Source organism: Rhinolophus sinicus, chromosome 17 (assembly GCF_057876585.1).
Source record: "Rhinolophus sinicus isolate RSI-liver-muscle chromosome 17, RSI-T2T, whole genome shotgun sequence".
In the NCBI taxonomy this organism is placed as follows: Eukaryota; Metazoa; Chordata; class Mammalia; order Chiroptera; family Rhinolophidae; genus Rhinolophus; species Rhinolophus sinicus.
The window spans coordinates 198223066-198250405 of record NC_142517.1 but is presented as its reverse complement, the minus strand read 5'-3'; the positions used below and the strand labels follow the sequence as shown (position 1 = coordinate 198250405).

Below are 27340 nucleotides of genomic sequence, written 5' to 3'. Positions count from 1 at the left end.
ACTGAAAGAATTACATGAATTAGACAGGATTTCTTTGTTCTTGATTTTGGTGATCACATGTCATCAATTTTTCTAAATGCTCAAATTAATATAATTTTTATTCTTGTCTAGAAAGATGATTTGCTTGATGTAAAATAAAGAGGACTTAATTTCTATCATTAGACTACTTCTCACATTAATTTACAAATAGGAAAAATTCTCTTGTTAGACTGCGCCATTGGGTTCTGATTTCAGAAACTGGGAATCCTATGATTACAGGCTTATATCTCGATAGCACAGAAAGAAGATTCAAATGTAGTTTAAAAAAAAAAAAATAAGAAGTGGTGGGTATAACAACATGGTTTACGTATCTCCATCAGAACCAAAGCAAGAACAGAAAGAGCAAAAGCTCAGTCACTAGGGTAAGCTCCTCCCCTGTGGGTTAGATGATGAGCATGATTGTGTGTTGAGCTTGTTATTAATTGGATTTGCTTGTTTTTGTGTGTCCTTGATCTCCCCACATAGGCCCAGACAGACAGGCAGGGCGTGTATAAGTTTATAGCTCCGGCAGTGCTCAGTGCTGGAGACGGAGGAAGTTTAGAGCATAGGAAAGAGCCCTTGGTGGGGTGTGTGGCGGGGACATCCCATGATGAGGCACACAATAATCGCTAATAACGACACAGTGAAAGGACACAACCCAACCAGTGTCAGACGAATGGGCAGCCACTCAGGGGAGTTGGTTAAAGTTACTGTACTAGAGTGTGGTAGAAATTTCTGCAAAGGCTTCTTTGTGAGGTGCACTTGAAGCAGGCTTTAGAAGAAGAAGAAAGGCCGCACAGCAGAGCCGTGGGTGGGGGCAGGTTCAGAGAGAGACGGGGGAAGCCCAGGCAGGAGCAACCAGTTTGGAGTAGCTGAGCAGAGAGTATGAACTTGGACTCTGAAGGAGGTGAGGGCGTTCAGGGAAGGCTTGGAAGGGCAGAGGATGATGAAATCCTGTGAAGGAGACATGCTTTTAGAGCCAAAATGTAAGATCACGTTAAGAACTGGCAAAATACCTCCTTGCCCTGAGGAAAGTCAGACAAACCTGATAAAATTTCCTTTGTTAGGGTCCCACTCTCTGATACTAAAATCCTAATTCCTCTTTCCTTCCCTCACTTCCTTTCCTGTACCATGCTTAGGGGGCAGAGCCAGCAGCCAGAGGCTGGTCCTAAGGTGGGTTTTGTGGCACTTCAGTCATAGTGACAGTGGCTTCTCCTGCCCTTTCATCTCCGTGTGGGGACTATCAGACATCTGCAGACAGAGTAGCCTGAAGCCACGCTCCTGTTCCCAGGGGCACATCTGCTTGTATGAACTTGCTCGGGAAGAGCTCTTCTGGGACCAACACCCCAGTTCCCATACCTGAACCAGTCGTCTAACCCTCCCCAAAAGGGCGTGTTTCACTTGTACTGACACAAGGAATGTGTTCTTGTCCTTTTGAGCAAACAGTTCTGCACAATGGATGGTGGGGACAGATTTAAAACAATAGTCTGGGATTATGTTATTTCTCGAACACCTGCCTCCCCAGGGTGAGCTCACTGCTCGTAATGACACACTTCCAGTCCAGTCTGCCCCCGCCCTGCACCACCTTCCCGCTTCCAAATGCTGGGTGGTGTTCACCATCCTTTCTGCTCTGCTGCATCTGGTAACTCACCGCTTTTCATGCTGGTTAGAATTGGATGGTATCCCTTTACGATCGCCAGATAGAACATGTGTAGATCTGTCAGTTGTTAGCCTGCACGATTGTCATTTCTAATTAGACCGGTTTGCTCAAGAACTACAGATAAAACCAACGCGTGCTTCCTCATGCTGTTGCACTTAGTGACAAGGTAGCCTCTATTTTCTACTTTGTAGTTCGTTTTAAAATTCCAACTACAAATGTGAATTACTTTTCTATCTGACTCCTCGGTGCAGGTTATTGTTATGCTAATTCAGGTGTCTGTCTTCCCGGACCTTATAAGTATATAAATCTTGTGTTCTTTTGAACAAATTGGGTGGTTAATCCTTTAATCAGTTATTGAGAGATTGCTACAAGCACAGAGCAAAGGCCGGACCTCTAAGCTCGCTTGTTTGAAGGTCATCATTGTTATGCATTTGGTGTTTCTCCTTTGTTTTTCCTTTTTTCTTCTATTAAATAGGAAAGTTGGCCTAATCCTCCAGCAAGCACTTTTCTTTAAAGTGGAAAGATGGAACCAAGAGAGGAGAAGGAGGTCTAATGATTCAAGTAGTAGGTAATGCTGCTGATGGGAGCAGTCTCTCACCCTCCCTCTTTCTTTCCCTCTCCTCCGGCTTCCTTCTTAGGTATTTTCTGAGAAGCGGTATCATCTCCAGCGGGCTGGCTATACTTGTCATTTGGCGTCTCTGTTTTCTTAACTAAGTATTTACTATATGTATTCTGTGGATCACCTTTTATCAGTTTAAGTAAGCTGGTTTTCTTTGATCTATTCCTGGAAAAATTAGTGGAGACTCCATCAATTGCTCAAAAATAATAGGTTAAATTCATTATCATCCATTAAACACATTATTAATAGGTTAAACACATTATCATCCATTGACAGCTGTTTCTGACTATGTTTTTGAATTCGTCTGAATGGTTAGTGCTGACAATAGAAGTATGATTTCACAATTTGCAATCAAATCGCCTTTGTGTGGAGGGACAGGCTTGAACCCTGCCCTTACTTGGGTTGATATGGACCTATGGCCAGTCATGCCCCCTGGACATTTGTGCTATATGGTCCTACAGGATGTGTTCAAAGCTGACATATGCTTACAAGACCCGTGTCCACCTTTCTGATACTCCAGCTGACAAAAGCACGTCATTTCATAGCCTCTCTTCTAGCCAGGCCTCATTCTCAATAGAGCCCAGGGAGGACCTTTTTAGGGGTGCTTGTGCAGCAAAAGCCCCATGTGGAAATGGCATCAAGGGGCATTTGAAAACAAGGTGCAGAAATTGGAGAGAGTGATGGAAATCAAGATCCTGACCTCAAAGCAGGAAACATTCTCTTTGAACCTTCTCCCATGGAATAGGGTCAGGATCCAAGTCAGAATTTAAAGTGCCTGTGTGTTGCCAAAAAATTACTGTTCTTGGTATCAACACAGGAAAGAATTCAAGGATGCACCAAATGAGCCAAACAAGTGGTGAATTTATTAAAAGAAAAGAAGATACTACACTCCCCAAATGGTGGAAGTAGACAGGCCAGGAGAAGATCAACTGCTCCGAAGAACAAAGAGGCTTAGGCGTTTATTCTAAAACGAGGGCATGAAATATTCAAGTTTTAGGAGTAGCGTTATAGGCATTCCTCGGTGGGTCCTCACTGACCACTTTCCATCGGGAAGTGGGATTTTTGTCTTATTTGGCTCGTCAGAACTGTCATGGTGACACAGGGAGTGGAGATTTTCCCCAACCGCAATGCTAATAATATTGTCATCCATTATAATTAGCTAAAGTTCACCTTGAGGGGCAAGATGGCATCCTTGATCTGCTCTCAGCCACTGAAATCTAGTTCTGGCTGGTCTGGTAGCTGTACCTTTTCTTAAGAATGATCTCAGCTCCTTCCTTTGTTTTCTGCACTTCCTCCTTCCCTTCCTCCCCCCTTTCTCTCCATGGTCCTATTCTTTCTACCTATGGCAAAATACGGAAGTCACAAACAAATGATGTTTTAAATCTTTGTGGCCATGAGCGTTTGTAATTTTTCTTCTTTTTAAAAGTTATTATCGAAAATCTTAATTGCCTTGGCTGGTGTTCTTCCAGTGGCTCTTGTCACTCACACTGGACCAGCTGATATGATAACAGCTATTCCTTTTCAGGACTTTCGTTGAGCAGATACAGGTGTCTATAAATGTTGGACCTTGAAGTTGTGTAACTGAGGAAGACTACTTAGAAAACAAAACTAGCAGTTCCCCATATTGAAAAATTAAGTCGGACGTCATCAAAATGGCGGCGTGAGGTGCGCCTCTGTAAATCTCCCCTGGAATTTACAATGAATCGAACAACAAAAACTCCACAAAGGACTCCCTGCACAGCAGACAGGCAAGACGAAGAGACCGACTACCAAAGTCACCTACAGGTGGAAGATTCGCGCAAGTGGGAGGAGGAGGGAAGGGAGAAGTGCGGAGACAGAGCCCCGCGGGCGCAGGACGCAGATCTAGCTCAGTGCTCCGAGCTCGCTGCATCCCGGAACTACCGCAGCTCTGGGAGAGGGAAGAACTAGGACTGCTAGGGCTCCGCTTACGGCCCACTGGGCTGAGGGGGCAGCATATAACACGGCTGAACAGCGCTCACGGCAGAGACCTCGGAGAAAAAACTGAGGGAAAAAGGCTGAAAATTATGGTTTAAGCCCTCACTGCCGAGCAGAAAACGGAAGCCTTAGGCACTGAGACTAGCCGCCCCCTCCCTACCCTCCAAGAGCTCACCCCGCCCCCACCTGCCCGGTGCTAGAAACAGAAAAGTAGCAGTGTCAGATCAAAAGAACAGAATATTTGATGTTCTGAGAGGTGTGGACCACAGACACAAATTCACAGCCCAACTAGTTCCGACAAAGGGGAGGGAGCTATGGAAGCAGGACTGGCTGTGGTGATGGTCGCTGCCATTGCTCTGGGCCACCTCTCACAACTCACCCCACCCTGGCCCCACCTATCTGGGCGGATCCCTGCAAGAGTAAACAGAACTGCTGAAACATACGGGTTCTGAATCTGGTGCAGGAAGAGCTTTGGAACTTCAAAAGCTCTCTGCATACCCACACGGACACTGCGTCCTGTGACCCAGGCGAACTATTAACAGAGGAGAAGCCCGTCTCCCAGGGAATCCCACCATTGTGTGAGAAGCTGGAATAGTGCAAAGAAAACATAGCACTACCGTGTGAGAGAGAAACAAAGGCTACAGTCGAAGAGAAAATAAACATTCTACCCACAAGTACTGGAAAACAAAAGAAAGACCTCTTCCAATCAACCTGTTGCAGAAGCCACTCCTGTAGATGTCTCGGAAGAGAAATAATAAATCAGTAATTGCCATGAATAACCAAGGCAACAAGACAGCTCAGAAAGAAAGTGAAAAGTCTCCAGAAAAGGAACTGAAAGATATGGAAACATGTGACTTAAATGACAGAGAATTCAAGATTGCAGTTCTGAAAAAATTCAACGAGATGTAAGAAAACACAGAAAGGCAGTTTAATGAACTCAGAAACACAATCGAAGAACAACATGAACATTTTACGAAAGAGATTGAAATTTTAAAAAAGAATCAAATAGAATTTCTGGAGATTAAGAATTCAATAGAAGAAATTAAGAATGAAATAACCAGCTTAGGTAGTAGTGTTGACCAGATGGAGGAAAGAATCAGTGACATAGAAGACAGAAACCTGGAAATTACATGGATGGAAGAAGAAAGAGACTTAAAAGAAATGAAAGAACTCTACAATAACTTTCTGACTCCATCAGAAAGAGCAATATAAGAATAATGGGCATACCAGAAGGAGAAGAAAGAGAGAAGGGAACAGAGAATATATTCAAACAAATTGTCGATGAGAACTTCCCAAACTTGTGGAAAGAACTGGATCCTCAAATCCAAGAAGCAAATAGAACACCTAATTACCTCAATCCCAACAGGCTTTCTCCAAGACACATTGTATTGAAGCTGTCTAAAATCAATGACAAAGAAAGAATCCTCAAGGCAGCCAGAGAAAAGACGGTAACCTACAAAGGAAAGCCCATTAGAATATCATCAGATTTTTCAGCAGAAACTCTACAAGCCAGGAGGGAGTGGAACCAAATATTCAAACTATTGAAAGAGAGAAATTATGAGACAACAATAATGTATCCAGCAAAGATATCCTTTAGATATGAAGGAGGAATAAAGACCTTTCCAGACATACAGAAGCTGAGGGAATTTTCTAATACACGACCTGCACTGCAAGAAATACTAAAGGAAGCTATCGACCACCATCAACAGGGACAATTTGTGGCAACCAAAACATAAAAAGGGGGGGAGTAAAGGCGTGAACCTGAATATGGGAATGGAGAAAATAAGCGTGCTGAAAAAAATGGAATACTCTAAATATCAAACTTTCTTTTACATAAACTTAAGGGTAACCACTCAAAAAAAAAATCCAGAACTGAAACATATACTGTAATAAAAGAAGAAACAGAGGGAAACATCATAGAATACCACCACACAGAAATAATAGACAACGACAAAAAGGCAAAGAAACAATGAAGACACAGCTTTACCAGAAAACTAAAGATAGAATGACAGGAAATCCTCACATATCAATAATCACCCTAAATGTAAATGGACTGAACTCACCAATAAAAAGACACAGAGTAGCAGATTGGATCAAAAAACTAAACCCAGCCATATGCTGTCTCCAAGAGACACATCTCAGCTACAAGGACAAGCATAGACTCAAAGTGAAAGGCTGGGGATTGACACTCCAAGCAAATGGTATCCAGAGAAAATCAGGTGTAGCCATACTGATATCAGATGAAACAGACATCAGGGTGAAAAAGGTAACAAGACACAAAGGATGGACATTTCATAATGGTGAAGGGGACTATAAAACAAGAAGGCATAACAGTCATCAATATTTATGCCCCCAGTCAGGGAGCACCGAAATATACCAAGCAACTACTAACAGAACTAAAGGGAGAAATTGACCAAAACATTATTATACTGGGGGACTTAAATACATCATTGACAGCTATCAATAGATCATCCAAACATAAAATAAATAACAAAATAGCAGCCCTAAATGACACATTAGATGAAATGGACATAATTGACATATATAGAGCACTTCATCCTAAAACATCAGATGACACATTTGTTTCTACTGTACATGGAACATTCTCAAGGATAGATCGTATATTGGGACATAAAATCAGCCTCAGCATATCTAAGAAGATTGAAATCATACCAAGCATATTCTCTGATCACAAGGCTTTGAAATTGGATATCAACTGCAAAAAGAAAGCAGGAAAAAACACAAATACATGGAGATTAAACAACATACTTCTAAAGAACGGCTGGGTCAAAGCAGAAATTAGAGGAGAGATCAAAAGACACATAGAAACAAATGACAATGAAAATACATACTACCAAAATATTGGGGATGTAGCGAAAGCAGTTTTAAGACGGAAATTTATATCATTACAGGCCTAGCTCAAGAAACAAGAAAAATCCTAAATAAGTAACCTCATGTTACACCTTAAAGAACTAGAAAAAGAACAAGTGAAACCCAAGGTCAGCAGAAGAAAGGAAATAACAAAAATCAGAGCAGAACTAAATGAAATAGAGAACAAAAAGACAATAGAAAAAAATTGATGTGACAAAGAGCTGGTTCTTTGAAAAGATTAACAAAATTGACAAACCCTTGGCTAGACTCATGAAGATAAAAAGAGAGAAGACACTAATTAACAAAATCAGAAATGAAAAAGGGGAAGTTATCACGGACACCACAGAAATACAAAGGATCATCCAAGAATACTATGAAGGACTATATGCCACCAAATTCAACAACCTAGAAGAAATGAATAAGTTCTTAGAAACATATAGCCTTCCAAGGCTGACCCATGAAGAACTGGAAAATCTAAACAGACCGATCACCAGTAACGAAATTGAATCAGTCATCCAAAACCTTCCCAAAAGCAAAAGTCCGGGACCAGATGGCTTCACTAGTGAATTCTATCAAACCTTCAAAGAGGATCTAATACCAATCCTGCACAAACTCTTCCAAAAAATTGAAGAAGAAACAGTACTCCCCAACTCATTTTATGAGGCCAACATTACCCTGATACCAAAACCTGGTAAGGACAACACAAAAAAAGAAAACTACAGACCAATATCTCTGATGAATACCGATGCAAAAATCCTAAACAAAATTCTAGCAAATCAAATACCACAATGCATTACAAAGATTACTCATCACGACCAAGTGGGGTTCATCCCTGGGGCACAAGGATGGTTCAACATCCGCAAATCCATCAATGTGATACATCACATAAACAAAATAAAGGACAAAAATCATGATTATATCAATTGATGCAGGAAAAGCATTTGACACGATACAACATCCATTTATGAATAAAACACTTAATAAAATAGGTATAGAATGAAAATGCCTTAAAATAATAAAGGCCATATATGACAAATCCTCACCTAATCTCATAATTAATGGTGAAAAACTGAAGCCCTTTGCTCTACGTTCAGGAACACGACAGGGCTGTCCCCTATCACCTCTGCTTTTCAACATAGTGTTGGAAGTCCTTGCCAGAGCAATCAGGCAAGAGAAAGAAATAAAAGGCATCCAAATTGGGAATGAAGAAGTTAAATTGTCACTCTTTGCAGATGACATGATGCTATATATAGAAAACCCTAAAGACTCCACCAAAAAGCTATCAGAAACAATCAACGAAAACAGTAAAGTTGCTGGCTACAAAATCAACGTACAAAAGTCCATTGCATTCCTATATACTGACAATGAAATCTCAGAAAAAGAAATACAAAAAACAATTCCTTTTGCAATTGCAGCAAAAAGAATAAAATACCTAGAAATAAACTTAGCCAAGGATGTGAAAGACCTATATGCTGAAAACTATAAGACATTTTTAAAAGAAATTGAAGAAGACACAAAGAAATGGAAAGACATTCCATGCTCATGGATTGGAAGAATCAACATAGTTAAAATGGCCATATTACCCAAAGCAATATACATATTTAATGCAATCCCCATCAAAATCCAATGGCGTTTTTTAAAGAAATAGAACAAAAATTCATTGGATTTGTTTGGAACCACAAAAGACCCTGAATAGCCAAAGCAATCTTAAGAGAAAAGAACAACACTAGAGGTATCACACTCCCTGACTTTAGCTTGTACTACAGGGATACATTAATCAAAACAGCATGGTATTGGCAGAAAAACAGACACATAGACCAATAGAATAGAATTGAGAACCCAGAAATAAAACTACATAAATATGGACAGATAATTTTTGACAAAGAATCAAAACACATACACTGGAGAAAAGATAGCCTCTTCAATAAATGGTGCTGGGAGAATTGGATAGCCACACGCAAAAGAATGAAACTGGACTGCTATCTGTCACCATGTACCAAAATTAATTCAAAATGGATCAAAGACTTAAGCATAAGACCTGACACAATAAACTGCATAGAAGAAAACATAGGTACTAAACTTATGGACCTTGGGTTCAAAGAGCATTTTATGAATTTGACTCCAAAGGCAAGGGAATTAAAAGCTGAAATAAACGAATGGGACTATATGAAACTGAAAAGCTCCTGCACAGCAAAAGAAACCATCGACAAAATAAAGAGGCAACCAACGTAATGGGAGAAGATTTTTGCAAACAGTGCCTCCGATAAGGGGCTAATATTCAAAATATACGAGGAACTCATGAAACTCAACAACAAGAAAAACAAACAACCCAATTGAAAAATGGGCAGACAACCTGAAGAGACATTTCTCCAAAGAGGACGTACAAATGGCAAATAGACATATGAAAAAATGCTCAACATCACTAAACATCAGAGAAATACAAATAAAAACCACAATGAGATATCACCTCACCCCAGTCAGAATGGCTATCATCAGCAAACAAATAGTAACAAGTGTTGGAGAGGCTGTGGAGAAAAAGGAACCCTCATACACTGTTGGTGGGAACGCAGACTGGGGCAGCCGTTATGGAAGGCAGTGTGGAGGTTCCTCAAAAAATTACGAATAGAATTACCATATGACCCAGCAATCCCTCTCCTGGGTATCTACCCAAAAAACCTGAAAACATTTATACATAAAGACACATGTGCTCCAATGTTCGTTGCAGCTTTGTTTACGGTGGCCAAGACATGGAAACAACCAAAATGTCCTTCGATAGATGAATGGATAAAGAAGTTGTGGTATATATACACAATGGAATACTATTTGGTGGTAAGAAAAGATGATATAGGAACATTTGTGACAACATGGATGGATCCTGAGAGTATAATGCTAAGCGACATAAGTCAGACAGAAAAAGCAGAGAACCATATGATTTCGCTGATATGTGGTATATAAACTGAAAACAACAAAAGAACAAGACAAACAAATGAGAAACAAAAACTCATAGACACAGACAACAGTTTAGTGGTTACCAGAGGGTAAGGTGGGTGGGGGATAGAAGATGAGGGTAAGGGGATCAAATATATGGTGATGGAAGGAGACTGACTCTGGGTGGTGAACACACAATGGGATTTATAGATGATGTAATACAGAATTGTACACCTGAAATCTATGTAATTTTACTAACAATTGTCACCACAATAAATAAAAAAAGGTAAAAAAAAAATAAACTGTATTAAAATTGTAATATTCAATATATACAAATAACAAAAGATGAATACAAGTCACGTGTGACTTCTACAATTAAAAGAGGTACTCAAAGTGGTTACCATCAGCGTCCAGACACTTCTGATTACAGCTAACTACTGCTTCAGCAACATTGACCAAAGTGTCCACTTGAATACATTTTTTGTCACCCCCGATATATATATTTATATATATACAAAAAAAAACAACATAATATAAAAATGAAATATAATTCCATTGAAATAATTTCTGCCATTAAGATACACACGCGCGCACACACACACGGCAGAAATTATTATAATGATCGTCTGAGTACAGAATCATGGCATAGAGCTCTCCCCACCCTAGAACGTCTAGTCCTAGCTCAGCCCTGTCATGCCGACTCATGTCTTCATGTCAAACACAATATTTTCTTATTGCAAAATTTCCCCTCTGCCCTCACATCCATCAGAATCATGCTCCTTCCTTTTTAGGCTAAGAAGAGGGTGAGGGCTAGAGAAGAAGGTGTGGCATTGGAAGCTTTCTGCATCTTCCAGGTGATAACCACCAACAATTCTGCAATGTTTTCCAATACCAACAAGTAGTTCTCAAATTCTACAGCTACCAACTGGATGTCCAACAAATAAATTCAATTCAATCCTGACACTATCTACCTTGAGTTAGCATCAGATCCCACAAGTTAAAGGGGCTCAGTCCCACAAGACTGTCCCCACTTCAAGGCCAGTTGCAAGTCCTGAGCTACCTGTACTCTTGACCAATTACTATAAATCAAGTTTTCCCTCAATGTCCTCTACAGTTTGGATAATTTTCTGGAACAGTTCACAGAACTCAGGAAATACTTTGCTTATGTTTGCTGGTGTATTATTAAGGGTACAACTAAGGAACAGTCAAATGCAGTAGATGAATAGAGCAAGGTATGGGGGTGGGGGTGGCATGGAGCTGCCATGTCCTCTCTAGGCATGTCACCCTCCCAGTACCTTGATCTGTTCATCAAACCAGAAATTAAATGATGACCAAATATACAATCAGGGACCAATGGGAGAAACCTGAGCAGCATTACCAAAACGTGTTCCCACAAAATATCATCCCATGGGAAGCTCTCCAAAAAAGAGAGTCTGTGGAACAGAGAAATGATGCATGTTTGTGCTGGCCTCATAGATGTTCACATTAACATATTATAGGCTCTGAGAAGTAATGAAATTTGTATAACTTACCCAAAGATTCCCAGACTAAATTGACCATGGAATCCTTATTTCTCATTAACACCTCTTAAGAGAACAGACTCTGGGAAATCTTAATCTGGAAGATGCCTCTGTCCCTCCAGGGAACACACGCCCTTTTCTAAAAGTTCCACACATTATTGAACATAAAAAAGGTGACCTGATGATATTTCAGGACCCGGATGATAGAAATAGAGTAGTCAGAATAGCCAAGCAGAGAAAGTGTCTCAAGAGCACACAGCCTTGCAGAGAATTACATCACAAGGTGGTCATGATTATTGTTCACCAAATATTTCAGACACACAGTAGGACAGCACTTCTCGGCCCTCTTAATGTTGGGTTAAGTCATATGACTTGCTCTCGCCAATTAAATATTCTTATTGCAAAAGTGGAAGTGTCATGAGGCTCTTCCAGAAAGAAGTTTTAAAAGCTGGTATGTAAGTGACCACACTCTACTCCCATTAGTGAGGAGCCTATGTTGAGACAGAGCCCCCATCAGCCAGGTCCTTATGGACTACAATGAGCAGAGTCCCTTTATGATCACATGTAACCAGAGAGAAATAAATCTTTGTAAATGTAAGCCAGTGAGATGTGGGTGTTGTTTATAGCACAGATTAAATAAACTACGCAAATACGTACCATCCTTTTGACAACCTACTTTATTCCATTTTTACCTCGACCTGTCTCAGTGCCTATTTCTCTCCACCCCCACTTTAAGCCTGAGGTTCCGTCACTAACTGTGGACTGAGTTCACCCAAAACAAAATTGCTCTTTATAAAAATGTGCAGAAGAGAATCTTTGAATACGCAAAAACTCCCCACTCTCCATTCAAGGCTTCTCCCACTGTGTAGGGTGAATTAGCCTCAATAGTTTAGAAAGATTCATGTCTAATTTTATTGAAAAGGGAAATCAGTGCATTCCCTTTGTACATGGTGCGACTGAATAATTCATTGAAAGCTTCATTATCTATAATTGTGATAACACACACTTTAAAATAAAGTATTGCACATATCAAATATCCCTGATACATTTTCAAGCAAATATGTGCACATATGTAATCAGCTGTGATAATCAACTGCACATCAACAAAGAGTCGGAGTGTTTTAGGGGCGTAAAGATGCTGTTACAGTGAACAATCATTGGCAGTGTGGCTTATTTTAATAGACACATCACTTTAAAATAAGTCTTCACCATCTGCTGCAGCCTCTAATTACAAATGCAACAAGAACATAATTCACAATTGCATCATTAAAAAGTAAGACATAAGGGGTTTAATGCATGCCTATGTCCTTTTTTAATGCAGCAGACGTCTGTTCATCTTCTCTTGTGTTTCAGGCACAAAATTGGTGCTAAAACTTTCTTTCTTCCATGTTGAAATTTCCCAGAGAGCAGTGTTTCGGGAGACAACAGAAAATCCAGATAAGGATGCTAGTTTTCAAAAATATTCATAGGCTGTAATCCTATTTATATGAGATTGACCTGTTAACATTGCTTTTCAAAGGCGGGGGGGGGGGGGGGAAACTATCTTCAAACAATTTAGAAATGAAAATAAGAATAAAATAAGAAAAAAATCTATTCAAAAAGAAGTAGAGATAAGGCAATTTAATCTGACCAATATAAATATTTTGGAAATTCACCTTTAGTTTCAGTGAGTGTCCATAATAAACGTTTCTAAATGTTGTGCAAAACTAGCTTGATGAGCCAGACCTCTGCTAGATGCATAATTAATGTAAGAACGCATAGTACTAAAGCATTTTGTTTCAGGTCAATTCTCCATTTTTCCTGCCTGATCAAACACTACTTATTCAAAGAAGAAAAGAGATGCCATAGCATAAACTGTTAATTTAGAAACCTAGATCTGCAATACTGATACGTGGCCTAAAATAGGGTATCACTACCAGATGGATAGGTCATGGTTATGACCCTGAGGTCTAAATAGCAATGTAATCAAATAAAAAGTCTAATCCACTCAATTATGGCTTTAAATATAAAATCATTATCAAACCCTTTTATTAAAACAAATAAATAAATAAACAAATAAATAAATATTCAACTTTATTACTAATCATTATAGGAAACTCAGTAGAACCAGGTAGAAAGAAAAAGCCAAATTATATATACATACATATAAATATATCCATATGGTTCCCTTAGTAATTCCTAATTCTCAACAAATAGCACTAATAGCTTAATCCAATTCCAGGAGACTTTGTCGTCAACCAGTATCATCACCACAATAGTTGCTATTTTTTTTTAATAAAATATGTGACTATTTTCTAAGCTAGCAGAGAGAACAATATTCATTGTCTTCCTGGTGTGGTACCATAACATGTACAAACCGGTATGATTTCCCCAGGTAGTCTGTTTCATAGAATATCAACAGGTGGCATATATTTAATTCTCCTGTACTCCTTGTGTTTGAAATACAAGACAATTATTCTTCCCACAAAGTTATATTTAAAAAATATGAAGAGTGAAACTTTATTGCTATCTTACACCATACATAAAAATTAACTCAAAATGGATTAAAGACTTGAATGAAACTATAAAACTCCTAGACAAAAACATAGGTGGTAAGCTCCTTGACATTGGTCTTGGCAATTATTTTCTGGATGTCACACCAAAAGCAACAGCAACAAAAACAACAATAAACAAGTGGAACGACATCAAACTTAAAAGCTTCTGCACAGCAAAGGAAACCATCAACAAAATAAAAGGCAAACTACTGAATGGGAGAAAATATTTGCAAATCATGTATCTGATAAAGCGTGACTATCCAAAATATATAAAGAACTCATACAACCAATAGCAAAAAACAGCCTGATTTTTAAAACTGGGCAGAGGATCTGAATAGATTTTCCCAAAGAGGACATACAGATGGCCAACAGGCACATGGGAAGATGCTCAGCATCAATAATCTATAGGGAAATGCAAGTCAAAACCACAATGAGCTATGACCCCACACCTGTCAGAATGGCTACTATCGAAAACATACGAGAAAATAAGTGCTGGCAAGGATGTGAAGAAAGGGAACCATTTTGCACTGCTGGTCAGACTGTAAATTGGTGCAGCCACTATAAAAACAGTATGGAGTTTCCTCAAAAAATTAAAAATAGAACTACCATAGTATCTAGCAATCCCACTTCTGGGTAGTTTCCAAAGAAAACAAAAACACTAACTCAAAAAGATTTTTGCACCCACATGTTCATTGCAGCATTATTTAACATAGCCAAGATCTGGAAAGAGCCAAGGTGTCCATCAATGAATAAAGAAAATGTGGTATATATAATGAAATATTTTTTTAAAAGAAAGAAATTTTGCCACTTGCAACAACATGAATGGAGCTGGAGGTTTTATGGTAATTGAAAAAGGTCAGACAGATAAAGACAAAAACTGTGTGATCTCACTTTTATGTGGAATCTAAAAAATAATAATAATAAATTATAACAATTTAAAAGTAAAAGAAAAACTAAGCACATAGGCTACAGAGAACAGATTGGTGGTTGAGGAGGCAGGGGGTGGGGGTAGGCAAAGTGGGTGAGGGGTTCAAACTTATAGTTATACAATGAATGAGTCATGGGGATGTAATATATGGCATGGCAACTATAGTTGATAATGCTGTATTGTATATTTGAAAGTTGCTAAGAGCACAGATCTTAAAAGCTCTCATCACAAAAAAAAAAAAATTTTTTTCAGTAACTATGTATGGTAAAAGAAGAAAAACTGAAAGAAAAAAGAAATATGCTATATCATTTATACTTAACATCAGACCAAGATGTAGTGAACAATAACTTAGAATTTCTAGTGCTTCAGTGTGAAAAATCCAGTAATGTCAACTACCACTGATGGTTTATAACTTTTCTGAGAGGTTAGCTTGGGGTGCACTCACTGTTATTTTCAATCTCCCAGCATTTCCCGGGATTTCAATGAACTCAATGACTTGGAAACAACCCTAGAATTTCCTCTCAAGCCCTCTTTAATCAACAGCATCCTTCTACTTACTAGATATCTTTTCTTCTTTCTTTTTGAATGCCATGGTTTCCTTCTTACAGTTATTGCTTCATATATGATGCCCACACACTAGAAGCAGAAAAGTCAGTGACCCTTCCATTAATCAAGGGAGGTCAACCTCAACCTACTGTTGACAGCCGCCATCTTGTTTCCATTCACACTAATGACTTTTCCCATCCTGATCAGAGTTACTGCCTATCCTCTGGGATACTCTACGGGTCCTTCCTTCCCATTCAGTCTCCCACTCCAACTTTATGGTACAACCCTTTATTACAAACTTGTAGCCCTAGCAATCACAATCAGTCATCTAATTTTCTGCATCTTTCTTTTATTACATATGAGGCTCTCGTCAAAGATTCTTTGCCTGCATGGCCCATATGTTTTCTCTCATAAAACTAACAGTTACATTTTTGGTATCACAATAGATCATTTTTATTTCTTCAATCCTTAGATTTTTTCCCCCTATGGAATGACCACTTCTATTATTCCAGATTTAAAACAATGATCCTTAATAGCCATTACAATGACCATTTTATTCACAGAATTCCACATACATAAAACTAATTCCCAAAAGGTATTGGAGCTACAAAACCTAGGTCAAAAAGAACACCAATTTTTAGAACATTTAAACAAAACTAAAAGTTTTAATAGTGAGATACAAAGTAACTTCTCAACAAGGCCTTATCATTCTATTTTCCAAACAGCATCATTTCACTGTATTACCAACGAGCAAAACAGAATTTTTAAAATGTCATAGAGTCATAGAAATATGGGCCCAAACGGGTATTCCAGAGAGAAAAACTCCTAATTCATCTTTGTGTTTTCAGTCAGAAAGGAATGCACTTAAACCACTTTAGAATGATAGCTCTCCACTACACCTTCTTCCAGAAACTTCAGAGAGGGCTCCCCAGCTTCTCCCACCACACACACACACACACACACACACACACACACACACATTCCAGTACACTCTACTCTCCCACCTCACTCCCCCACACCACCCTGCTCTTCTGGTAATGCATTCCAGGGCCCCCCAACCCCTTTTGGACAGGAAGTTCTTTCTAAACTCCCTGCTGTATTCTCAGATCTTTCTTTTTCTATCAGTGAAAAAGGAGAACAGCTGTCCATTCTTCACTACAATAAATCGCCTTTCCGGTACTTTAAGATTTATTGACTAAGCTCCCTGAGCCGTATCTTCCCTTGATTAAATAATATAAATGCTTTTATCTTGTCCTTATTTTTATTTCGCTGATATTATTTGGTCAGCATCAATCCTTTTCCTTAGAAATTTTATAAAAATATTTTTAAATCAGGTTTTTTTTAGCCATATCTAATTTTAACAGTTATGGTTTCTGCCATTTTGAATTTTCTTTACTTCCATAAAGTTCAATTTTCCCAGATCAAATTTTGCATGTCAAAATTTTGTCAAGAAGATTTAATTTTGCCATCAATTTTTAGCCAATAACAAATTCTACCATGAGCCATTTTAGTCGTCAGTTTTATTTTGTTGTGATCAGTTCTACTAGTCATAGCCATTATGAATTTGATAACAGAAAGATAGCTTGTATTTATTTTGTAGCTAACCCATGAGGAAATTGTCAGCAGTTTTTCTGAGACAGAAATTAAAGCAAAAGGTGGGATATAAAAACAAGGGTGTCAGGAGGCAAGAGGAGCAACCCACAAGGAGGTAGAAACAAAGATCCACACTGAGTGAAACCAAGAGAGAAGCCACAGCAGTTTTATTGCATTAACAGTTCAGTGCATGGTACTGGCAGAATGTTCTCCAGCCAAAATGGTGGAATCTAAATACAGCTTTGTTACAGTTTTTCAGTTACTGTCCAGTTTCATAAAATTATATTTTAAGTTAGAAGGATTGAACCTGAATGTCATACTCCCCTAATGGTTTGATCAGTGCTCTGTGAAAAGGAGAGGTTAGCCACGATTTGTTCAGTCATCTGTTTATTCACTCATTCACTAAATAAATATGGACACTCAGCTCTCAGTGTGCCAGGTACAGTGCTGTATTACAGATGTGCGGGTACGTGAGACAACACAAGCCCCTGGCTGTTCTCATGAGCAAGAAGACCATATGTGTGACTAATAAGTAAGATGTATGCCAACCATGATCCATGCTTTGAAGGAAAAATACAGTGCTAAGGCAGAGTCAATGGGAGGTAAAGCCCCTGGGAGGAAGTGAAATTGGAGTGTAAACCTGAAAGGTAAGACACACAGAGCTAGGAAATGAGCACCACAGACAGATGCAATAGAGAGTCAGGGGAGGGCTTGGGCGCTTAAGGAATGGAAAGGAGGTGGGCATGTTCGGAGGTTAGTGAGCAAGTGACATATTCCAAAATAAGATAGCATCTTCTGACAAGCATAAATTAGTAAGCAAACAAAAATATTTATTTTCACCAAAATTAAAATCTAAATGTTTGAGATAAATATTAGAATACTGAGGTCAGAAACATTAATTCCACCATTCTGCTTGCCACCAAACTGGTTTTCAAATCATCTTAAGTACTCAAAACCATATATATATACACACACATATATATGTATGCAAGTCGTATTTCATATTAACAAGTCTAAGATTACATTTTTTAATCTGCTTGAGGGATAATTGGAGGTCTGCTCTTGCTCCAAGTTCCTGAAACGGAATTTTTCCCCATTGGTTTAACCCAGTATGCAAAGCCCTGAGGAATATTTCAGCAACAAAGACCTTCGCCATCAAACACAGGAAGAAAACTAACTTCATTTCCTCCTGTTCCTTCCTGCCACAAATCTATCTTCGTATCAGAAGATAAACTGACCCCCAAACACAGGTGTAATTCAATATTCTATTTCAAATGCCATCTGATTTGAAACCCAAGTAATTAACAGCTCACTAGGGACCCTATTGAAATAGAACCAACTTTGATCCTATTCCCAAATCCCTTGCTAAATGGATGGGCAACTCAAACGCCTGTGTTTTTGCATTGATTGCAATGCATAACTATATCAGAAAACTGTTGGGTGCAAGAGAGTAGGTAACAAGGAGGGTGTGTTTTTCAGCTTGATTATTAGAGGGGCTAATTTGAGTGTGGAGGGAGGATAAATATTGACATGCACAATTATGCTCCATCCTGATCTAAGTTAATATCTTGGCTGTCTGGCATCGCAGAAAAACAGAGAGGCACATGAGTGAGATGTGATGCATCTTAACTTCAAGGAACAAACCTCTGGTTCTCCTATGACGCTGCAAAGAAGGACCATATTTTATTGCTAACATTTCCATATGCAAAGAATGGCCCTCTGGTCCAGTGGGTGATTATACAAAAACTACATGTATAGTTTTCAGTAACTTGTTCCTCTTCTGTGCCAATACTTTGATTATCGATAGTCATTTACACCGTGTAGTCTGAACAACACATCAGCTTCAATTTTACAAAAGTCTCTTGGATATGGCCAAAGGGTCACTGATGGATCACTTTAAAATAGGTAACTTGGAGGCACAAGTGATAGCCATTGGTACATATAATACAATTACAGCGGCCACAAAAGTGGTCAAACTCCCACTTTTGGCCATGCATCGTGCTCCTGATCCCAGAATGCGTTCCGCCCAGCTCTGCTCTTTAGCACTGCTTCAAGGTACCTCCCGGGTAGAGCAGCAGGACCAGAGTCAGGAAACTAGTTTTCAGTCTCAGCCTATTCACTTCCTGGTCTGTCACTTTGCCCTCTCTGAGCCTCACTTTCTTCTGCTATAAAATGGAGATTATAAACTCTACCCCCCCCAAAAAAGCCATTGTGAGGGTGAATTGAAATTTGAAAAAATATAAAGTATTTTTAAACAATGAAGTTCTACATAAGTGTAGTACATAACCATTATCAATTATTGTTTATTAAATACCTACAAACTGCCAAGCACTGAGCTAGATCCATTACAAACATTTTCTTCAATCCCCACGTAACGTGAAGTGTAAGTACCACTCGGCTTTCCAGAGAAGGAAATGGATGCACAGAGAGGAGAAATATCTTGCCTGAGGTCTCGCTGGAATAAAAATCCCTATCAGCTGTGGCAAAATATTGTCAGAGATTATACGGCAAAAGATAAATTCATTTAGAAACACCTACTGTCTTCCTTTTTTTTTAAGTTCCTGGAAATAATCTGCAAATGTTGCATATATATGATCACAATGTATGTATGCAAAATAAATGCACATCTGTAATAAATACATTATGTTGCCAATCACACATAAACAAAGTAAAATTGGTACCCACGGAGTGAAAAGTCATTGAGCAAACCAGCATTTCACTGGGCTTCTAGAATCCATAGAACTCCATTAAGGAAAATTAGCATGTGCCAAGGTGGAGAAGGTGAGCTACTGGGGTTGTAAATTTCCCTGAGGTGTCAAAGGGACAGCAACTCCTGGATGAAATATGGTACCTTCCCACCTGCTGGGGATATTCATGACTTTCCAAATGGCCTTAGACCTTTCAAGGCACAACTGAACTGGGTGACGACTTCTGCCCACTTGTTTCCATGAACCCTACAGAGTTTAACAACTTGCTGTACTTTCAGAATTCTCAGGGTCTAAGAGAAGTTACATGTGAAAGACAATGGAAGTTGCAAATAAACTGTATCATTCTAGGAGATGCATCGGTAGCTATCTAGACTTTCCATGCAATTCCATACTAGATGGTCTATCCTGTGTTAGGGAAACAAACAAATCTTAAAGTCTCAGTGACTAAATACAGAAAATGGTTATTTCCTGCTTATGCAAAGTTCTTTTCTGGTTGGAGCATCTCTCCAAGGCAGCTCTCCTATTTTTTTTTCCCCCTTCTGGTTCTGCCCTCTCAACATCCTTCGGAGTCAACACAGCAAAGAAGAAAAAGCTGTAGGGTCACACAAGACCTTTTCATTGTTTCAGCCTAGAAATAACACATGTCACTTCTGTTCATTTCATTGGCAGGACTTCATCACATGGCCCTTCCTAAGTGCAAGGGGCAGGGAAGTCTCCTCTGAAGCTCCCCAAGGATGAGGGGAGAACCAGAGGAAGCACTGCCCGTGTTATTCCATATGCAAAGGCACCGTACTGGGTGCTGGTCTCAACACTGTCCCTACCCATGAGGGGCTCACACCCTTATCGAGGAGACAGGAATTACAGAGTTTACCATGAAACAAGGTACACTGTGATTTGTACTCTAATCCAGCAATAAATGTGGGGTTTGGGGAGTGCCAAGGGAACAATTAATTACAACAAGGACTAAGAGAAGATTTAACAAAAGAAGCACTATTTGAGTGGAAATGAAACTAATTTTTACATGTCACTCAGCAAAGTATAGTAGGACAATATCTGAGAAAAGAAGGCAGCATGGGGTGCTGTAGAGCTCCTCAAACCCTTTCCCAGAATGCTCCCCAGCCGCACAGGGAGTAAAGAGGTACTATGAGAAGAAAATCCTGAAGCTGTCTGTTCCCATCTCATCCTTACAGTGAACTCCATGTTTATTAACACAAATGTGTATACATGACATAGCTCTTTGTTTTAATACAAATAATAGCATTTCTTCCATAATCTCCAAGTATAATAATACTGAATTAACCTCATTTTGCCCTGATTTCTTCTACTGTTAGCACATCTCCATGTGCTCCCTGCAGGTCCATAGACTCTTCTGTGCAAAGCACTGAATTGGAAACAACCTAGAACCAAGAGGCTGGCATTATTGCCCTGACTCTGCCAAGAACTATCTGGGTAGTTTTTAGAGGAGTCACTTTTGTTCTCTTCAGTTTGTCCACCTATAAAATGACATTATCATATACCATTGTCAAAGTCTCTTTCTGTAATATATTTCTCTGTAAGGATAGCATAATTTTCAAAATTGATGCAGCAGGTGATAAAAGCCCATCAACAGTTGAGGTAGATGCTGTAATCTAGCTCCCTAGACCTTTAGGCCGCCAGGCTTTCAGTGAGAGGGGTTGAAAACAGAAAACAGTGTTCTCAGAGTCTCCTGCAGTGAGGGTTCTGCACGAAGCATGGTTGCACTCCTGTAAGGTTTTAAAGACAGGAGGGAGGTGGCAACCACCTACCTGCTCCTCTTGGCTGCTTTCCTCCTGGCAAACATGGTCCAGAAAACATGATGTTTTTTTTACAACAGCATTCCAGGGTCCATCCTCCAGTTTATTGGGCATCATAGAGAGGCAGTTACACAGCGGCAGCAGGGATGGCAGCTTCTTGATTCCAGCTTCCTGATTCCTGAATCATAAATATGTGATGTGCTCTTGAATATACCAACAGTGGTAGCTACAGAGCTCAGGGTTCCCTCCCGGGTGGGTCAGTTCCATATTTTTCTGGGAATCATCTCTGAGAATCCAGTCTAGGAGTGCCTACCTGCTCAGGGGCCTTTATAAGCCCTTTATTCCCTCTATTAAATGCACTCCTGTTTAAAATGCCTATAGTGGTCTCCATTAATTCACTAATTAAACAATCCGCAGCCTTCCTGACCTTTTTGACCTCAAACCCCCCAGTCTGTAAGGAAGAGTAAACTTGAAATGGAATTGGCTCTTGGAGGCTGTCTGGGCCACCTCAAGAGCCAACCTCAGTTTCAGAGATCGGCTCTTATTTCATCAAAAGACATGAACAAGGAAGGGCCTCACTGGGTTACGAAAACGTAACGAGAAGGATCTCCCAAGACAGTTCCAGGCAAAGCACCCACTCAGAATGAAAGAGAACAGGATATGTATATACAGGGGGAGACTGCAAACAGAAGAGCATGTGTCCTAGACTTCCCATCCCAGTTTTTAGTCAGTTCAAGGGTCGTTAATGGAGATTGGTAGGAAGAACTTTTCTCGTGTTCTGAACTTTCAGCTGGACGTTAACCCGTCCTGGAATGGAAGACCCCACAAAGGAGGAAGAATTTTTGTTTCTGGTGATAATGGCTAATGAAGGTTTTTCTTTAGGAAGGAAGCTGAGAAGATACAGGAATGGCAGAAGTGCGAGCAAATGGCCAATGTGGAACATTGTCACTAAGGACCAGCCTATGCCAAGGAGGAGAAACACAGAATCCATAACTAGGGGGAAAGCACTCCAGTAGAATGCTGGTAAAGGCCAAGGTCAGGTCCTGAGGCCATAGGGGACATCATGGGTCCAGACTCCACTGCCCATAGAAACAGAACGGCCGGCCAGCATCCTTAGTGATTAGTGTCCTTAGTGAGACTGAGATGACTGGTAGCAAGTATCCATTCCTCTGAACACAGCACATAGCACGCAGCAGGAGACTAAGGAAAAAAACCCTGCCCCCATGCTAGTGACAGTGAGTGATGTGGGGTGATATCCAAAAGATTGATATTGTGTGGGAATTCTCGTCTCCGTATGCAATCTGCCAAGAATATATTGTGATGGTTTCCATAAAGTAACCTCTTTCTATAGTTCTGATTTCCCAAGACTTTTAAAATGAGATCGGTAGGGTACGTTCTTCCTCATCCAACTACAACCATGGTTCTGCCTGGAAAAGCTGCCTCTGAAACAAAGGAGAACACTCGCCAGGCCAAGCAGAGGAGGAATTATTCTTCCTCTAGCCAGCAGGTACACTGTCGCCACCTGTGCAGTTCCTGGGCACCTCCTGAAGTTTTGTGCATGTGGGAGCTGCCGGGCAACCTGAAGATGAAGGCTCAGAAGAGTTTTGGGTTTCCACAAGGCCGTCCTTATACCCTATGCCTGAAAGTTTGAATACTGTGGGGGTTCAAGATTATTACCACTGCTCTAAATTCTTCCAGGCTTAATTCCCAGCCCTTAATTAAGCTTCTTCCCAGGCTTTCCATCTCTTCATGGAACATTCCTCCAGATTCCTGGTTGCATGACTTTTAGGACCCTTCCTGCTCCCACAGGCACAGAACTGCCCACCCAGCTCTACGGTCACTCGGCTATCTCAAGATCCCCTCCAAAGCCACCTACCTGCCTGTGTATACTGTCAATAACCTCAACACTTGCCTTTCAGCTAGACCTTAACTCTTTGGGTTCATGTAAAAAGTGGGCTCAACTCATTTTCCAAAATCCTCTAGAACCTGTTGTTCAGAGAACACTAAATGGTCCATACTAGCCAACCTACATGTGATGCATCCTGGGCCCCACAACAAAGCAGAGATGGGGTCCAGGGGGTGAGCTCCACAAAGTGCAGAGTCTTACGCACACAAGCATCATTCCGGAGCAGCATGACGGTATGATGTCAGGGACACTTAGCAGAGAGTCAAACCTTTGTAAATTTGGGCTTGGGCAGGCCATTTAGCCTCCCTGGACCTCAGTTTCTGAGCTCTAAACTCAGTTTCTTCCGTTAGGACCACATGAGAATAAATGTCCATTACTGAGGCCTGATAGCCTATGATAACAAAATAGTAGAGTGGAAAGAATAGGAGTTTCCATGTTTCCAGTTAATGGTTTATAGTCAAACAATCAAATCAGATGAATGGGATTAAACCAGGTAAAAACCGAAGTACAGCATCTTCCACACAAAACAGTAATAGTAGTAAGTTGCATTTCTGAAGCATCGTACCCTTTGAAAGCACTTGTGAGCATATGTATCTCACTTCGTCTACTTTATTCTGCAAGACAGATGAAGGGATGGATTGCAGCTTGTACTTTAGGATCTACGTCTCCAGTGTGCTTTACAGCCAGAAGATCTTCATGATAAAACTTGGATATTTGCTTCCACTCTAGATTCCTACTAGGCTCAGACCTGTAATCTAAGCTCCGGTTTTTCCTGCTCATGGAAAATGTTCTGAAGGGGTCATACAAGACAGACCAAACTCAACATGAAGCCCTGCCCTCAGGGTCTCCCCATCGTCACCCATTAGAAAGGTGTGGAGGGGTAGGGGGTTCTCTCTGAGCAAAAGCTTCCTGAGGGAGTGCAGGGTACAGATCTGAGGGAAGTTTATGTGGTTCCACCTGAGGCCTGGGCTTCCCTCAGAAGCTAAAGAGGGAGATGTACAGAGGGTGCCAAACAAATATACAGTATATACATTTTAAGAAAGACAAACTATTAAAATTGTAATACTCAATATATACCAATAACAAAAGATGAATACAAGTCAAGTTTGACTTCTGCAATTACAAGAGGTGCTCAGGGCCAGCCCGGTGGCTCAGGTGGTTGGAGCTCCATGCTCCTAACTCCGAAGGCTGCCGGTTCGATTCCCACATGGGCCAATGGGCTCTCAACCACAAGGTTGCCAGTTAAACTCCTTGAGTCCCACAAGGGATGATGGGCTCCACCCACTGCAACTAAGATTGAACACGGCACCTAGAGCTGAGCTGCCACTGAGCTCCCGGATGGCTAAGTTGGTTGGAGTGTGTCCTTTCAACCACAAGGTTGCTGGTTCAACTCCCCCAAGGGATGGTGGGCTGCACTCCCTGCAACTAGCAATGGCAACTGGGCAGGGAGCTGAGCTGCGCCCTCCACAACTAAGACTAAAAGGACAACAACTTGACTTGAAAAAAAGTCCTGGAAGTACACACTGTTCCCCAGTATAGTCCTGTTCCCCTTCCCCAATAAAATCTTTAAAAAAAAAAAAAAAAGAAAAGAAGTGTTCAAAGCAGTTACCATCAGCATCCAGACACTTCTGATTACGGTGAACTACTGCTTAAGCAACGTTGACCAAAGTGTACACCTGTATACATTTTTTGGCACCCCCAGTGTATATGCTGAGAGGAAACATGCTAAACCCATTGTTAAACCCAACATGCTAAACCCAACAACCCCAGCCTCCAAAGGGGTTTTACATTCTCTCTGGGGTGAAACACAGAGGTGGCCTCATGGCACCCATCTTCCTCAGCTCCTGCATTTCTCTTTCACCCCCTCTCCCTTCTTCTCCTCAGTATTCCCTTCAACTTTCCACCATTCTTCTTTCTTCCTCTCCTTCTACTCCCTTTCTCTCCATCTCTTCGCCCAGCTCTTCCTCCTTCCTTCCCTTTTCTCACCCCAGGAGCTGATAAACCCCAGGAGCTTTTAAGCCTATGCTCAGAAAACAAAAATAATTTGCAACAGGAGCATTTGCCTGCCATGGAATTCTCTTGTTTATTCCTTCTTAACCAGATTCAGCCAGTAAAGTATACATTTGTTTTGCTGTTTTCCTTTTTTAGGGAAGTACTCAAAGGACTGCGTGTTGTTGTGCACATCTAATTATTTGTTGTGGTCTACCATGTATTTATGTTTATTTTTGCCAAATAATTCCACCGAATTCTTAGTAATTGACTAGTTAAAATTCTTCTGCATTAATGAATGTCCTGGCTTCCCTGTGTTGATAGAACCATCTTTTACACATGTGCAAAAATTGGTGGACTCTAGATCTCAAATGTCTTCTGACTTCCCCTTATAACCTGTTCTCAGGTGGTTATCTCCTGGCCTTCGACTGATCTGGAAAAGGAGCTGAGTCAAAAGAACTTTGTTTGCAGAACTCTTCTGGCATAAAGAATTTTTAAAAATTTTTTAATTAACTGTCCTGGAGCTATTTTTAAAATCCTCCATGGAAAAAGGCAGAGAATCCTAGCAAATCACAGTGGTCATCACATGCCCACAACCTCTGAGCAGTTCTGTGATAGATCAGCAGGGCTGTGAAACAGGGCATGTCTTTGCCTGTGAAGTTTTCAATCTGAACATTACGATCCTTTCCTGGCCTCATTGTCCCCGAGGGTTTGAAAATGTCCAGTTATCCTGCCCGTGATCAACTTCATCATCTGACCTCATGGCCAAGGGCCGTGGCAATCCTCACCGGAGACGCAAAATTAAACTCCTGGGTATGCGAATTCTGAGATGATTCATAATGACCCTAGTCCATATCACAGAAACTTCAATTCTCTTGTCATTTGTCAAGTGGGTGCATGTGTTATGTGTGTATGTATGTGTGTACACGCATGTGTGTGGTGTAAAGATCTACGTGTGGCAAAGTGGAAAACCAATGTTCCAATTCCTCCCCAGGAAAAACTTTGAAGTGTGGCCACAATAACCAGTGGAACTGCACATGTCTGCCTGGCGACATTGAGCTTTCTGAAATTATACAGTCTGAATCCATAATTCAGAATGTGTCAAGCTAATAAATATATATTTTTAAGTAGAATGATTACTCTTTAAAAATGCATGCACATGCTAGCTCAAACTATAGGTTTCATCTGTCCCACTGTCATAGACATACAGTTTTTCATTTTAAAACTGCACAAAGACTTTGAATGCAGCATTTTCTACCTCTTCAAACTGCTGCTTCCCAGTAAAAAAAAAAAAAAAAAAAGAATATTTCCAAATACACATCTCCCAACAATGATTTTCATTTTGTTATGTACTCCTAGAAGATGCTATTTCTAAACTATGGCATCTTAATAAGAACAATGCCTTGTACTTGAGCTACTCTCTTCCATCCACAGACTACTTTCATATTTATTGCCTCATTTTTATTTTGATTCACACAACAAGCAGGAACTGCCGTCTCCTTCATTTCACAGATGCTTGATCTGAGAGTCAGGAAATAAAAGGCACATGCCCAGCGGCTCAGAGCTAGTTAGAGCAAATCTGATATCACATCCCTGTCTCAGACTCAGAGTCCCGCCCTCCTACCACTCTCTGCCACACCCTCCTGAATAAAAGTTAAGATGAAAGTGCACTTCTGGCAACAAGAGTGATACGTGGAGGACCTCAGACTTCAAATCACCTTGAAGGGCTTGCTCCTGTCCTCTGCGTGCCTTCTCTCTAGCTCTCGAAAATGGCCACATATCCAAGAAATGA

At 40.3% G+C, this 27340-nt stretch overlaps 1 long non-coding RNA gene across 1 annotated transcript in view; it reads right to left on the bottom strand.

Moving 5' to 3' along the window:
- Positions 1-21821, bottom strand: part of LOC141568293 (uncharacterized) — an 83583-nt gene extending 61762 nt beyond the window's left edge. Inside the window, exon 1 of the long non-coding RNA XR_016019719.1 lies at positions 21666-21821. This is a non-coding gene — a long non-coding RNA (uncharacterized LOC141568293). The remainder of the gene's footprint in view (positions 1-21665) is intronic.
- Between the last annotated feature and the right edge of the window lie 5519 nt (positions 21822-27340).